Raw genomic sequence first — 12,570 nt, 5'->3', positions numbered from 1 at the left:
AGTAATATTAAATATTATTATTATATTAATAATATTAAATATTATTATTATAGTAAATAATAAAATAATAATATTATTAAATTATTAAGAATATGTACACAGCATCCAGCCTTCATAATGGCACAAGTCCCCCCTTGTGCACCATTAAGACATCTATTGCTGAAAAAGCAGATTAACACGCCTTCCGTTTTATACCGCAAGGTAGAGGAAACATTCCTCAGTCAGACATTTCATAAAACATTTAGGTAATGGAGACACAACTACTTTACATAAAGCCTGTTTATATATTTTAACTTTCATAATCCTATTAACCTTTATATTTTTATATTCTAGGATCCAGGAACTTCTTTTCTCCATCCCCAGACCATTTGACTTTTTTTCTGTGGAAAAGGATTTGGGTTTAGAGACTTAGGCTCTTTAACGTTGGGGGGCTAGGAGGGGCTCCTTTTGGTCCACTCAACCTTCAATCGTGTTGTATGAAGACCTTTGTTTTAATCCTAGTAATTTCCATTGTATTCTTTCATTTTTTAATAATCATCTAAAGATTTTCACCCTGCTGCCTGAGTCCCATGTCTCTCCTGTTTCTTTTTCTTCTCAGTTTCATCCCTATGAATGTTTTCTTCATTCACCTTGTTTCTTAATATTTGTTTAAAAATGTCTACCTTTCTGAGATGAGTCCATTCACTCTCCCTCCTGCCTTCTCCCATTCTCTTGTTAATAAACTTAGTGTTTTTATTAACATCTGTGAGACCCACGAGAGGAAGCTCAGACAGCAAATTTGATAAGGCTTCTTGAACTGATATTTAACCCTGCAGGAGTAAAGTCACATGAGGTTCCCATGTAGAAGGGGTCATCTTAACCACAGCATTTACCCTGACCTAAGTAATGGGCATACTCAGTGGCGAATATCCCTGTCACCATAAAGCCAGGCCCATGTGGCTTTCATAGAAAGCATATCAACTGCTTCATCTAAAGTGCTTTACTTGGCATTTATAGGGAGAGCCAAACAGCTCCTTTCCTCAGGATAAACAGAACTCACAATGGCTTTCATCCAGTCCACCAGGCTGGTGGTTCCCTCGGGATTTACCTCGTGTGTCTGGAAAATTTATACCCATTTGCAATTGTTCAATAGTGAGTTGTGGGTCCTGCATTAACCCAAACATGCTATTTCACTCTGCAGCATTTGAAACCAAAGATACTTCTCCTAAATTAGTTACTCTCGGAATCCACTTATTTAAGTTTTCTCAAAAAGCTAATGATGCTGATCTGCAACATGAAAAAATTCTTTCACACTGTATCCTCTTGTTTCAATAGTTACTGGTTTTTCCTTCTCTCATATTGACTATCTTTTTGGTAACCACTGGTCTGAGGTACTTTCTTTTGTCCTGGAATAATCTTCCCTTTTGTAGGTAGCTTTGAGGTTAGTGGCATGAGCTCAGACAGGCCCACATCAAAACTTGCTCCAGCCTTAAGTTCCAACCCAGCACTCTCTTTTACTTTCATTTTGACTATTATATATTACAATAACCAAGGGATTGAATATTTTACTTTTTGCTATTAGTTTTCATTTTCTTATGCATCCAGGGAATCAACTCCCTGGAAATGCAAGGTATTAGAATGTGAGAGTACTTGCTGTTGTGCCTTCAAAATGCCATTTTCCATTTCAATCAACCCTGCTACTTGGGGATTATATGGCATGTGAAATCTCCAGTCTATATCTTTTTCATGTGCCCAGTCTTGGACATCCTATCCAGTAAAACACGTCTCCATTGTTATCAATTCATAGAGGGTATCCATACATGACACTGAATTTTTTCAAGCCCTTAATGATGGTTGTTTGGTTTGCCATTTTTCTAGGGAAGGCTGCAACAATCTCTTGGCAATATGTACACACGTTAATACATGCTTTTGTTCCAAGATGCCTGACAGGGGTCTGATGTAGTCTATCTGCCAGGTTCTTACAAGAGCAGCTGTCGTATGTGTGTATGTGTATATATTCACCTTGTTTCTGTCCAGGTGTTTGTGGGACATGGCAGGGGCAGTTCATTACTGTCACCACTAAATCTGCATAGTAAAGGGGCAATATTGTTCCCTTTGCTATTTGTCGGCACACTCCTGCAATGTGATGCCCACTGTGTTTATGGACCGATGAGCTAGTTCAGGTAATTGCAAGGGAGCTGGTGTTCTAATTTTTGCTGGAGTATCAGCTTCCATGTTTCCAGGAGGTAAATCTGACTGTTGTTGAAACATGATACACAATTAAGCTTGCAGTGAGTCCTTGCAGGCTTTCCCAAACGTCTTTTCACATAGCAGCTCCCCATAAGACTTTCAAAGCAAATGTCAGTCATCTTGGGCCCATTGGGCAAGCCAATTGTAAGACCTTTAAATACCGCCCAATTATATGTACAGAGAACTATAGGCAGTGGCTCATGGGTACAAACCAACCATGCACCTCAGAGTTCTTCCCACTGCTTTGCTAAATTCCTATCTCAAACCAGATAGTATCTGTCCATGGTTGTACAGCTACTGCCATCCATATACAAGGGTTAGCTCTTGTCCATTGGAGCACCAAGCATTTTCAGGAATGGGGTCTGTGCCTTTGTGCACTATTGGAGGTATCTCCTGTGGGGGCTCCTCAGTAAGGGCAGCACTGGTCCCATAGATAACACTGGCTCTAAGATAGCATGTAGTTCATTCCCAAGGGACTCATGGGGAAGGCACTATGTTGTTGCAGGGATACATGCCACTTTTGTAAAGTGGAGGCTTGGAGAATAGCTGATACAGGCCTAGGACACAACTCTTCTACCTAACTGATCCCCTCAGGCCTTATGTTTGCATGCAAAGACATTGGCACCTTGGAAGGGGGGACCTAAGGCTTGTGCCTGAGCCACTAATATTTTAGCCTTCTCAAGTGCGTCTTCTTGTTCTTTATCCCAGCAAAAACTAGACCCCTTCTTCATTAGTCAGTATAGAGCATGAAAACATTGCACTAAAAGTGGAATGAAAGCCTGCCAATATTCCAAAAGACCTAGGGAACTTTGCAACTGTTTAACTGCTTTAGTCATGGCAAACTGTATTTTATCAATGATTGTGCTTGGGATAAGGCATGTCTTACCTAACCAAGTGACCCCTAGGAACTGCTCAGCCAATCCTGGTCCTTGTATCATTTGTGAATTGATGGCCCATCCTCTGGATTGGAGAAGAATGCACAATGCATGGAGGTGCTGCTGTAGCAATAGCGAGTCTTCAGAAGTTGGCGTAATATCATCGTTATAATGAAACTGTTTAACAGCAGGTGGCAGTGAACACAAAGTTAAATCTCTAGCAATCATTCCACGACAAATAGTGGGGCCATGGAAATAACTGTGGGGCAACACTTGGAATGTCCATTGTTTGCTGTTCCAAGTAAAAGCGAATTGGTTCCCTGAGTCAGGGTGCAAAGTGCTATTTTGGTATTATTTGCTCTATCACTTAGATTATGTTAGGTATAGTGATGTGTATGTCTGGAACTGTCTTATTTCGTTCCTGGTAGTCTACTCTCATGTTCCAGGTGCTATCAGTTTTTTTTACTGGCCATACAGGAGTCTAGAAAGGACTCTGGAATGGCCATATAACATTAACTTTGGCCAGCTCCTGCACAGTGCCTGTCATTTCTTTTATCTCACCAGAAAGATGGTATTGTTTCACATTAATAAACACAGTGGAGGAGGAAGGTGTACCCGTTCCCATTTTGCTTCCCCTCTTAAAATAGCTTTTACCACCCAAACTCATGGGCTAATTCCCTCACAGACATTTGTAAAGTGCATTCTAAATGGACGTCCTTACTAAAGATGTTTTATGGAATAAATGAGATAAAAACATATAGTAAGTGGGGGTACTCTGGCCAATACAAATGAGGAAAGGAGTTTGTTTCACTCAGATTGTTCGCCCCCCTTAACCATCCACAGCTGCTCACTTACCAGGATGTCTCTTTGGGTTTCCATGAATTATGGTGCATTTTTCACCTATGTCCACTAAGGCTAAGCCTTTTTGCTTGTTTTTTGGACTTCAATAGATTGTGAGATCCACGTGGGGCCTGTTTGCCCCCTGTTGCTGGCAGGTGGAGGAAACAGTCTCTAGGCTGGGGAGGAGTCGCCCCTGGAATGCAGAGATTGGGGATCTTTTATGTGAAGTTTCCTCCTCTACTCTCTATCATGGTGGGGCACTAGGAAGTAGTCTAACATGTTGATCAGGTGCCAGGTTTTTCCAAAGGCCCACTAATATGGCATTGTGTTTCTGATCTATTTTTTGTCTTCCCCAGCTGAGATCAGATCATACCATATCTGCTTCCTGGTAATCCTAACTAGGCCATTCATTCCTCCCTTTTTTAGTCTGGCAGACTTGGCTTCTTCTTCTCCACCCCCTCCCCACCACCTTTTTTTTTTTTTTTTTTTTTTAGCAAACAGACAGATCTTATCTCTTTCCTTTTCATTTTTTCCAAGATTAGCTACAGCTTCCTCATGTAATATATATCTTGTCCCACAAGAGGGCTTAAGAGGCATAGGAAAGAACCATAGCAGTTCCAGGGGTGGTGGGGACGGGGCAGCTTGCAACAACTTTTTCTATATATTTTTTCTGCCCGTGGTAAACACGGCCTTATCTGGTCCTGCAAATTGCTGGGCATAGATAGCCTGAGCGTGACCAACTCCTTTAAATTTGTCCTTTTTTCCTCCAGAGTTCACCTTACCAGAGTTTGACCCTGAAAGTCCCCTTCATTTGGCCAAGCCTCTGTCACAGCCAGGATAATCTGGTCTATAAGACTGTGCTTGCTCTCAACAGTTCCAGCACTATGCAACGCTGTCTCAAAGCAGATTGGGTGGTTACAGTACTCATTTTATCAGCTTCACTTTCTGCTAAGGAAATGCCATTCACACTAGGGTTTCTTAGCTGCATCATCCATGTGGCTCAGCTTTCTATTGGCTGCTCTTTGAAAGTTTTTGCTATGTTCAATAATTCTGCCAAGGTGTAATTTTGGACATTGAAGTTTTCCTGAAAAGGCTGTCCATTACTACCTGGCTGCAGGGGTTGGGCTTTTGTTTTCCATTGCATGAGAGGTCTTGCTCTCAAAAGGGAAGGATAATTATCCTCCTCCTCCTGAGGTATGTCTTCATCTCACTCACTAATTGGTTCCTAAGGACAACAAGTCTTAGCATTCCAGTCCAATTTAGGAAGAACAGCTTGCACTTTTGGCCAACACAGCTCTCTCCCACCTAAACATACAAAGCAGCAGGCTAGGGGTTCCAGGTGAGTATCCTGAGTTTTGAGCTTATCTGGCAGACTAGATGCAAACATGGACGTGGAGGTCCTCTTATCCTTTTCTAAGGGTAATTCTTCCTCTAGTCTTAGTACCTTCATCTCAGCTGCTAACTACACTTCTGTGGCCATTCCCACAATCCGTAACAGTGGCCAACCCTCTGTCTCAGCCACCTGGTGAACTTCCTTACCCCAGTGAGCTGTAAGACTTTCTACTAACAAGCATTCTAGACCCTCCAGCATTTTCAGGGCATCCCTGTACTCACACGATGGTCCACAGGCATCTAGCAAGTAGCCAATACCACCCAACATAGATGAGGGGGTCCTGCCAGGATTCCCTCCACATATGTTTCCTGCCTTTTGCCCATACTTTGGTTCCTGGACCCCTATTGACTGACTCCCCAGTTGTTTCATAAATGACCATATATGCAAAGCAACCACCAAACACGAAAGGAGCCAAGAAACTAAAGAATGAGGCAGAACAGTCCAGTTTGTCAGTAAAGAGTGATTTGCTGGGGAACATATAGACAGAAGAGTGGTCTTGGTGGCCGCAGACAGGGAGATCTCCACACTGTTACTCCCTGGCCCCAGGGCTTATATACCGCAGGGAAAGAGTGCACGTGCTCTATAGAGACAATTAGAGGCAACCCTTCCAAACAGACAAGAATGCTATGGTCACTATAGCCTATAATTTGTGCAAAGACCTCAAGATTGTTTTTATCTAAAGGCAAGATTTCTAGTAAGTATATGTTCTTACCCTAACGACAGTAAATAATGGAGATATCAGGAAGCATTCCCACGACTGGGGCTAATCAAAAGTCAACATGGCAGATTAGCACCCAAGATGGAGTCACTTTCAGCTCCACAGTGTCTTTGAATCTAAGTCAATTTATTCATAGCTTATAAATGGGTTTTGTTGTGGTTTTAATTCAGACTGACAATATGTGCCTTTTGATTGCATTGTTTTATTAAATCCCAGGTAATAGTATTATTGATGCTGTTGGTGTTATGGGCTGAATGGTGTTCCCACAAAATTAATTCATTAAAGTCCTAATATCAGTACTTCAGAATTTGACTGTATATGAAGATAGGATTATTAAATAACTATGCCTGAGTATTTTATTTATCTAATTTATTATTCATTTAGCCATTCATTCCAGGAGTGCCATTTAACCAACATTGCTGGCCACCAAGCCTCTAGTCATTCCAACACCAATGCATTCAACACTGTAGACCTGACAATTCTCAAATTATCACTTCAGTCCTAGCTTCAACTTGTATAACAAAGCACAGATGTGCCTTCCTCAGGCCACAGGTATGTGAACCCCTTTAGAGTACCAAACACTCCTGTCACTTGTAAATCAACAGTAATAATTTCTCTGACACTGGGTCCATGGAAATATATGGGTGGTGAGTGAAATCCTTATCTTCTCAACATTGTCATAAGCAAGGCCACCATATGTTCATAAACCCTTGAGTCCAACATGCATGATACATGGACAAAGTTTTTAAAAGTGAATGGGCCAAAGCGAACTCTAGAGTGCTACAATCACTGCCATCCCAAGTACCCAGGCATTAGGTGGGGAAATAGCAGACACAGAAGACAGCACCGTGGGGGAAACATGTTTATTTTTATTGTTTAGGGCTCCAGAAATTGAGGTAGGTAAAGATACTAAAGATCGGTGGTGCAAATTTAGCAGAGGAGAGATGGTCCAGATTGATATGGAGAGAGATGGTCCAGTTTAATTCTTTTACTCCATAGTAACTGGCAGACCAATTCTAGACGTCCATTTTATAATTGCCTCCAGTATTTGAAGTTGCAAACAAAGGAGAACTTCTCCTTACAAGAATCATCCTTCCATTTCTTGAATCCTATAAGCCAATGAGAAGATTCAGATTGAGGGGATCAGAATGTATTGCCCTCCTGGCTGCAGGACTCAGCAAAAATAAAGAGGAAACACTCCTCTATTTCCTGAATGAGGAGCTCACCCTTCCTCTATCCCAGTCCCTGGTGAATCCTCAGAGATAAAAAGGAGAGGATGGCAATAAGTGTGTGGATTTTGTGTCTCTCACCTGAACCTGAAGTCAGGCTAGCACAGTAGGCAGTATTGGCACAGCTTGGGGCTCCAATGTCCAAGGATTTGTAGGAGACCAGAGACCCACTGCTCCAGTGACAATGGCAGTTCTAGATGGGGAAGGGTCAGAACAGGGGCAGACGTGACTCAGAAAGAGATAGAAACACCTTGTTTGTGTTCACAGTCAGAAACAGGTCAAGACATAAGACAAGAATAAACCTTCCTTTTTCTCTAAGTGTCATTATTTCCTCCACATTTTCTGTAAGCTTCTTCTTTCCTGGAATGTTCACCTACCTCTCTGTGTCCTGCCAAACGATAAGTGTTCTAAATTTGCCACAGGGAACCATGAAACCTCATTATTGAAACTGTTCCCTGGTTTTTCTTTCCTGAGGCCCCAAAAGTTCATATCCAGCATAGCATTAGATGGCCATTAGTTGTTGATATATTATTTAGTATACCTTCTGGTTCCCAGTTGCCAGCAGTAGATTCTCCTCCTCTATTCTCTTTTTCTATATGGTCTACAAAAGGCTCTTCTATAACAGAGATGATAACACAATAGATAAGAGGTACATAATAGATGCATAAAGATGCTACCCTAGAAGTAGACAGAATGAGTTTATCTGTGAATGCCCGAAACACAGAGGAAATTCAGCTTTAAGCTTATCTCTAAGAACCTATAGAAAAACTTAATATCCTTTACATTACATGATTTATAGAGAGGTTGCTTTTATCATAATATAGTAAAAACTGATGCTTGAGGTGCCAGACGTCAGAACTCTGTCTTCCCTCTGGAACCTGATAATCAGGAGGTAGAAGATGCAGCAGACTGACCCGGTGGGGGTCATGGAGGCCAATCCAGACATTGCCATCCTTGGTGCCACTGTCTTTAATCAGCGAAGCCACAAAGGCACCCTCAGCCTGGGTGATCACAGACACCAGGTTGCCCGAATTCATGTTCTAGCAGTAGAGCTGTTGGAGAAGAAAATGGAGCACTCAGTGAAGGAGGAAGGTGTGGGAGACATATTGAGCCCTCCCAGAGGATGTAACAGGAAAAGGACAGCACAGAAATATCCCTGATGATGCTGTCACTGACCACCAGCATCTCTGTGCTGAATGACAGGATAAAGTAAATTGGAAAGTTTTGGGCTGATGATTGGATAGAGAGGGGATTGGTCTCATCTCATATCCACCACTGAACACACTGGAGAGTGGCAGCTTCCCCTCCCTTCTTGAGCCTCCCTTCCCACACTGCTCTCCTCACTCACATCTGCATAAACCCAGGTCTCACGGTCTTCATTAAAGTAGTAGCAGTAGGAGCCTTAGGCACTGGTGCCTTCTGGGCAGCTGATCCGGGCCTTGGGCAACTCAGCATGGCCCTCCTGTCCTGGGAAAAGAGAGAATTAAGAAAGAGACTCAGGGCAAGGCAAAGGCTAAAATATGAGGTAGGAGCTTCTGAGGATTCTTTATAAGAATAGAAGGATCCTATAGGTCATGAAGTGATTGGTCACTTTTGCCCTCCTGCATCTTACCTATAGGCTCTCAAGATGTCTTTGTTCAAGACAAGAGCACACAATGAATAGGCTCATGAAAAATGTCCCCATTGTCCCTTTTACTTATGGCTTTTTCTTCCTTGAAGGACTCAGGCTTCTTTCTCAAGCCTGTCCAGTTTCTCTACACACAAAGCTCCCCTCAGTTCCTCATTCCATTAATGACTGTCTACATACAGACATCCCCAACCCCCCCATCACGAGTAGCGTTAATATGATAAACCAATGCCAACTACAGTGTTCACTGATAAAGGGTCATGCTAAGTTCCATCTCTAACTCCCTAGTGAGGTGAGGATGTTTTTGAATAGGATGAGATCAGCAATAAATATTACTGAACAACAAAAAACAACCCGTGAACTTGACTCCGCTTTTTCTCAAGTGAACTCGACTCCGCTTTTTCTCAAGTGAACTCATATGCATGAGGATGGAGTGAGGGCTTCAGGGCTGGGGTTGTGGGAGGTATGTGTGGGGAAAAAAAATCTCACCTTGGCTCAGAGACAGGAACATCAGGCAGGAGATCAGCATGAAGCATGAGTTGGTCTGAGCCATGCTGAGCAGCAGTGAATCTCTTGCTTAAGGAGCAAATCAGCAATCTCTATAGGAAAACACAGGGAAGAGGGTTTGAGAGAATGAGAGCAGAGCACCTATTACCTTCCTTATTTCCTCCTCTGAATTCCTGACAGCAGGAAGGTCCTCTGAGATATCTTCATTCCCATATATGTCTCTTGAGAATCTGGAAACTATATAGACTCAGTAACCCAAAATAACTTTGGCTCCTGCTGAGGCTTTATTACTGCTGACACCTCTTGGACAGATAACGCTGTATCTTCCCCAAGATTTTAGATTACAGCCCTTGTGAAAGGCACCCTTCTCCTGTAATACCCTCTTACCTGTTGGCTGAATCTGAGGTGGCTTTTCAGGCTAGGTAATGGTAGAGATTTATAACAGGATCTGAGAGAAGAGCCACAATATTTAAGCCAGGAGTGGAGCAAGGAGTGAGAGACAGTGGTCCTACAGAGGGCATTGACAGTAAGAGATTCTGGCATCAAGAGGAGCTCTTCCTGGCATATCCTGGGAATGGCCACAGATGAAGTCCCTTCCCCTAAACTGGAAAACTTTCCAAGTTCAAGGCAGACCTTGCCCTTGTTCAGCAGAAACCAGATGTCCTATCTGTAGCCCTGAAGATTCAGCAAGCAGCTGAGACCTTCCAGGAATCTTGGCAGCTGTTATGCAGGCTAGGCCAGCAGTAGTAGAGGCAGAGAGAGTGAGGACCTGGAGTAGGGCCGTCTTTGAGACACAGGGACAAGGGAGCCATTGAATGGTTATGGAGCATCCCTGTTTGGAACAGTGGGACAAATAGAGTTTAAAATATTGGTAACTTAATTGACTTATTCAATACTGTACTATGGAAGAAAGCGGAGCTAAAACTCAATTCTTCTTTTTTTCTCCTTCTTAGTCTAATACACTGTTTTTGTTTTTGTTGTTGTTGTTGTTGTTTGTTTGTTTTGGTCTCTGAGCACCCTCCACTTGCAGGTTCTGTCAGTCCATGTATGGTCAGTCCTTCTGCACTGTCCATTTCCTGACAAGACCACTGCCTGCATCACCCTGTTATAACCTTCATGTACTTCTCAAACCATTCATGCATTTCAATTTTGACTGTCCTACAAGTAGCTGAAAAGACCATGCTTTTCTTCCTCTGTTGAGCACACTTTTAAGACGATCAAGATCACTCTCTATCTTTTGCAAAAGGAGCTCCAGGTTCTTTCTGAGAATCTCCCTTATTGGATTTGCTGGCTTGCCTTCTGATCCTACCATCCAGTAGAATTTCCTATTGGTTCCTTTCAACATTGGCATTTTCTCTATTTAGCCAATTAAAGAACACAATAGGGCCAGACCTAAGAATTTTCCTTCACGTTGTCTCCTTAGCGTAGATTAAAATAGCCTTATAATACACCAGAAGATAGGTTAAGATCTGTTCATTAAAATTTTAGAGGTACCAGGTCTTTGATCTTTGGAGAAGGTAATTATAACTCACAAGAGGATTCCAGACTAATCCCCATATATGTTTTTCCCCTGTAAAGTCAGTTTATTAGTTTAACTTGGCTGTGTGACAAACTTTCACTCTCATTCAGGTTATTGACTGAATTCAGTTCCTTGTAGTTGTAGAGTTGTAGCACTGAGGTTCCCACTTCCTTGCTGGCTATCAGCTTAGGTGCCAGTCTCAGCTAGATTCCTTGGCACAAGAACCCCTCCATCTTCTAAGCTAGCAACAGGACAGTGAATTCTTTTTGGCCTTTGAATTTCTTGACTTCCCCTTATGCTGCCAGTCACAGAAAATTATCTGCTTTCAAATGGCTTATGTAATTAGACTGGGCCCCTCCAGGAATCTCCCAAAACCTCCTTTCTTATTGACACAAGGTCAATGAATTAGTAACCTTCATTGTATCTTCAAGAATCCCTTTTGCCATATAATATAACATAGTTGTGGTTTTTCAATCTCATCCTATTTACAGGTTCTGCTCACGTTCACAGGGCACACATTACATAAGATCAAGGGTCATGGGGGTCATAATTCTGCATAGCACAGTTTGGCAAATAATTCATGCTCCTCTGCGATGAACCTCACTCAAACTTGTATAAGGGGAACAATTACTCTATTTCCCACGTGAAAGACTCAAAAGACTTGATACCTAAGACATTTCCTCTGGACTTTCATGTTCATGCCCTTTCAGCTAATGTCCTCCTCCTCCAACTAATCTCCACTTGTATAATACTTCATCCCCTAATGATTTATCTTCATATCTTTTGAGTAAATTCAAATTACTCAATTTATGACTGCTAATCCTCAAGAACAGTCCCTCTATCCTTGATGGTGGCTGAAGTACCCTTGCTAAAGCCCCATAAAACATTTCACCTTCCTGCCCCAAGTCAGAATGGCCCTTGGGACTCTTCTTAGGCTAAGAACATTTTCTTTTCTTTTTTTTTTTTTTTTTTTGAGACGGAGTTTTGCTCTGTCACCCAGACTTGAGTGCTCACTGCAAGCTCTGCCTCCTGGGTTCACGCCATTCTCCTGCCTCAGCCTCCCGAGTAGCTGGGACTACAGGCACCTGCCACCACACCCGGCTAATTTTTTGTGTTTTTAGTAGAGACGGGGTTTCACCATGTTAGTCAGGATGGTCTCGATCTCCTGACCTCGTGATCCACCCACCTCGGCCTCCCAAAGTGCTGGGATTACAGGCGTGAGTCACTGCGCCCGGCCAGAACATTTTCAAATAAAGTCTTATGCTACTGACGCTTTGTCCAATTTTCCTCCAGTGTTTGGTAGGCTATCCCACCTAGGTTTGTGTAAGTACAGTCTTTGATGTTCACGTGAAAATGAAATCATCTAAGGATGCATTTTTTAGAACATATCCCCATAGTTAAATAACCTATAGTTGCATTCTCTGGCACTTTATACTCAAAATGGTCAAAGATTCCAACTATTAAATGGTCAGCGTTTTAAAAGTTGTTACGAAGATGGCTTTAGAAATATAGATAAATTCTTAAAGAAACAAACAAAAATCCTAAAATTTATTTTCCTAAGTGTTGTTGAGGATAGGCTAATAAAAACTTTGACTGTATAACCCCAAATCTTAGTAGTGCTCTGGTTGATTTT

The 12,570-nt window shown here is 42.2% G+C and overlaps 1 pseudogene; it reads right to left on the bottom strand.

Annotated features, from left to right (window-relative positions):
• Window positions 1-7,084: 7,084 nt before the first annotated feature.
• LOC129030003 (lithostathine-1-beta-like) lies at window positions 7,085-9,464 on the bottom strand (annotated as a pseudogene).
• Window positions 9,465-12,570: the final 3,106 nt, after the last annotated feature.

Source organism: Pongo pygmaeus, chromosome 12 (assembly GCF_028885625.2).
Source record: "Pongo pygmaeus isolate AG05252 chromosome 12, NHGRI_mPonPyg2-v2.0_pri, whole genome shotgun sequence".
Lineage (NCBI taxonomy): Eukaryota > Metazoa > Chordata > Mammalia > Primates > Hominidae > Pongo > Pongo pygmaeus.
This window is presented reverse-complemented; position numbering and strand designations above follow the sequence as displayed.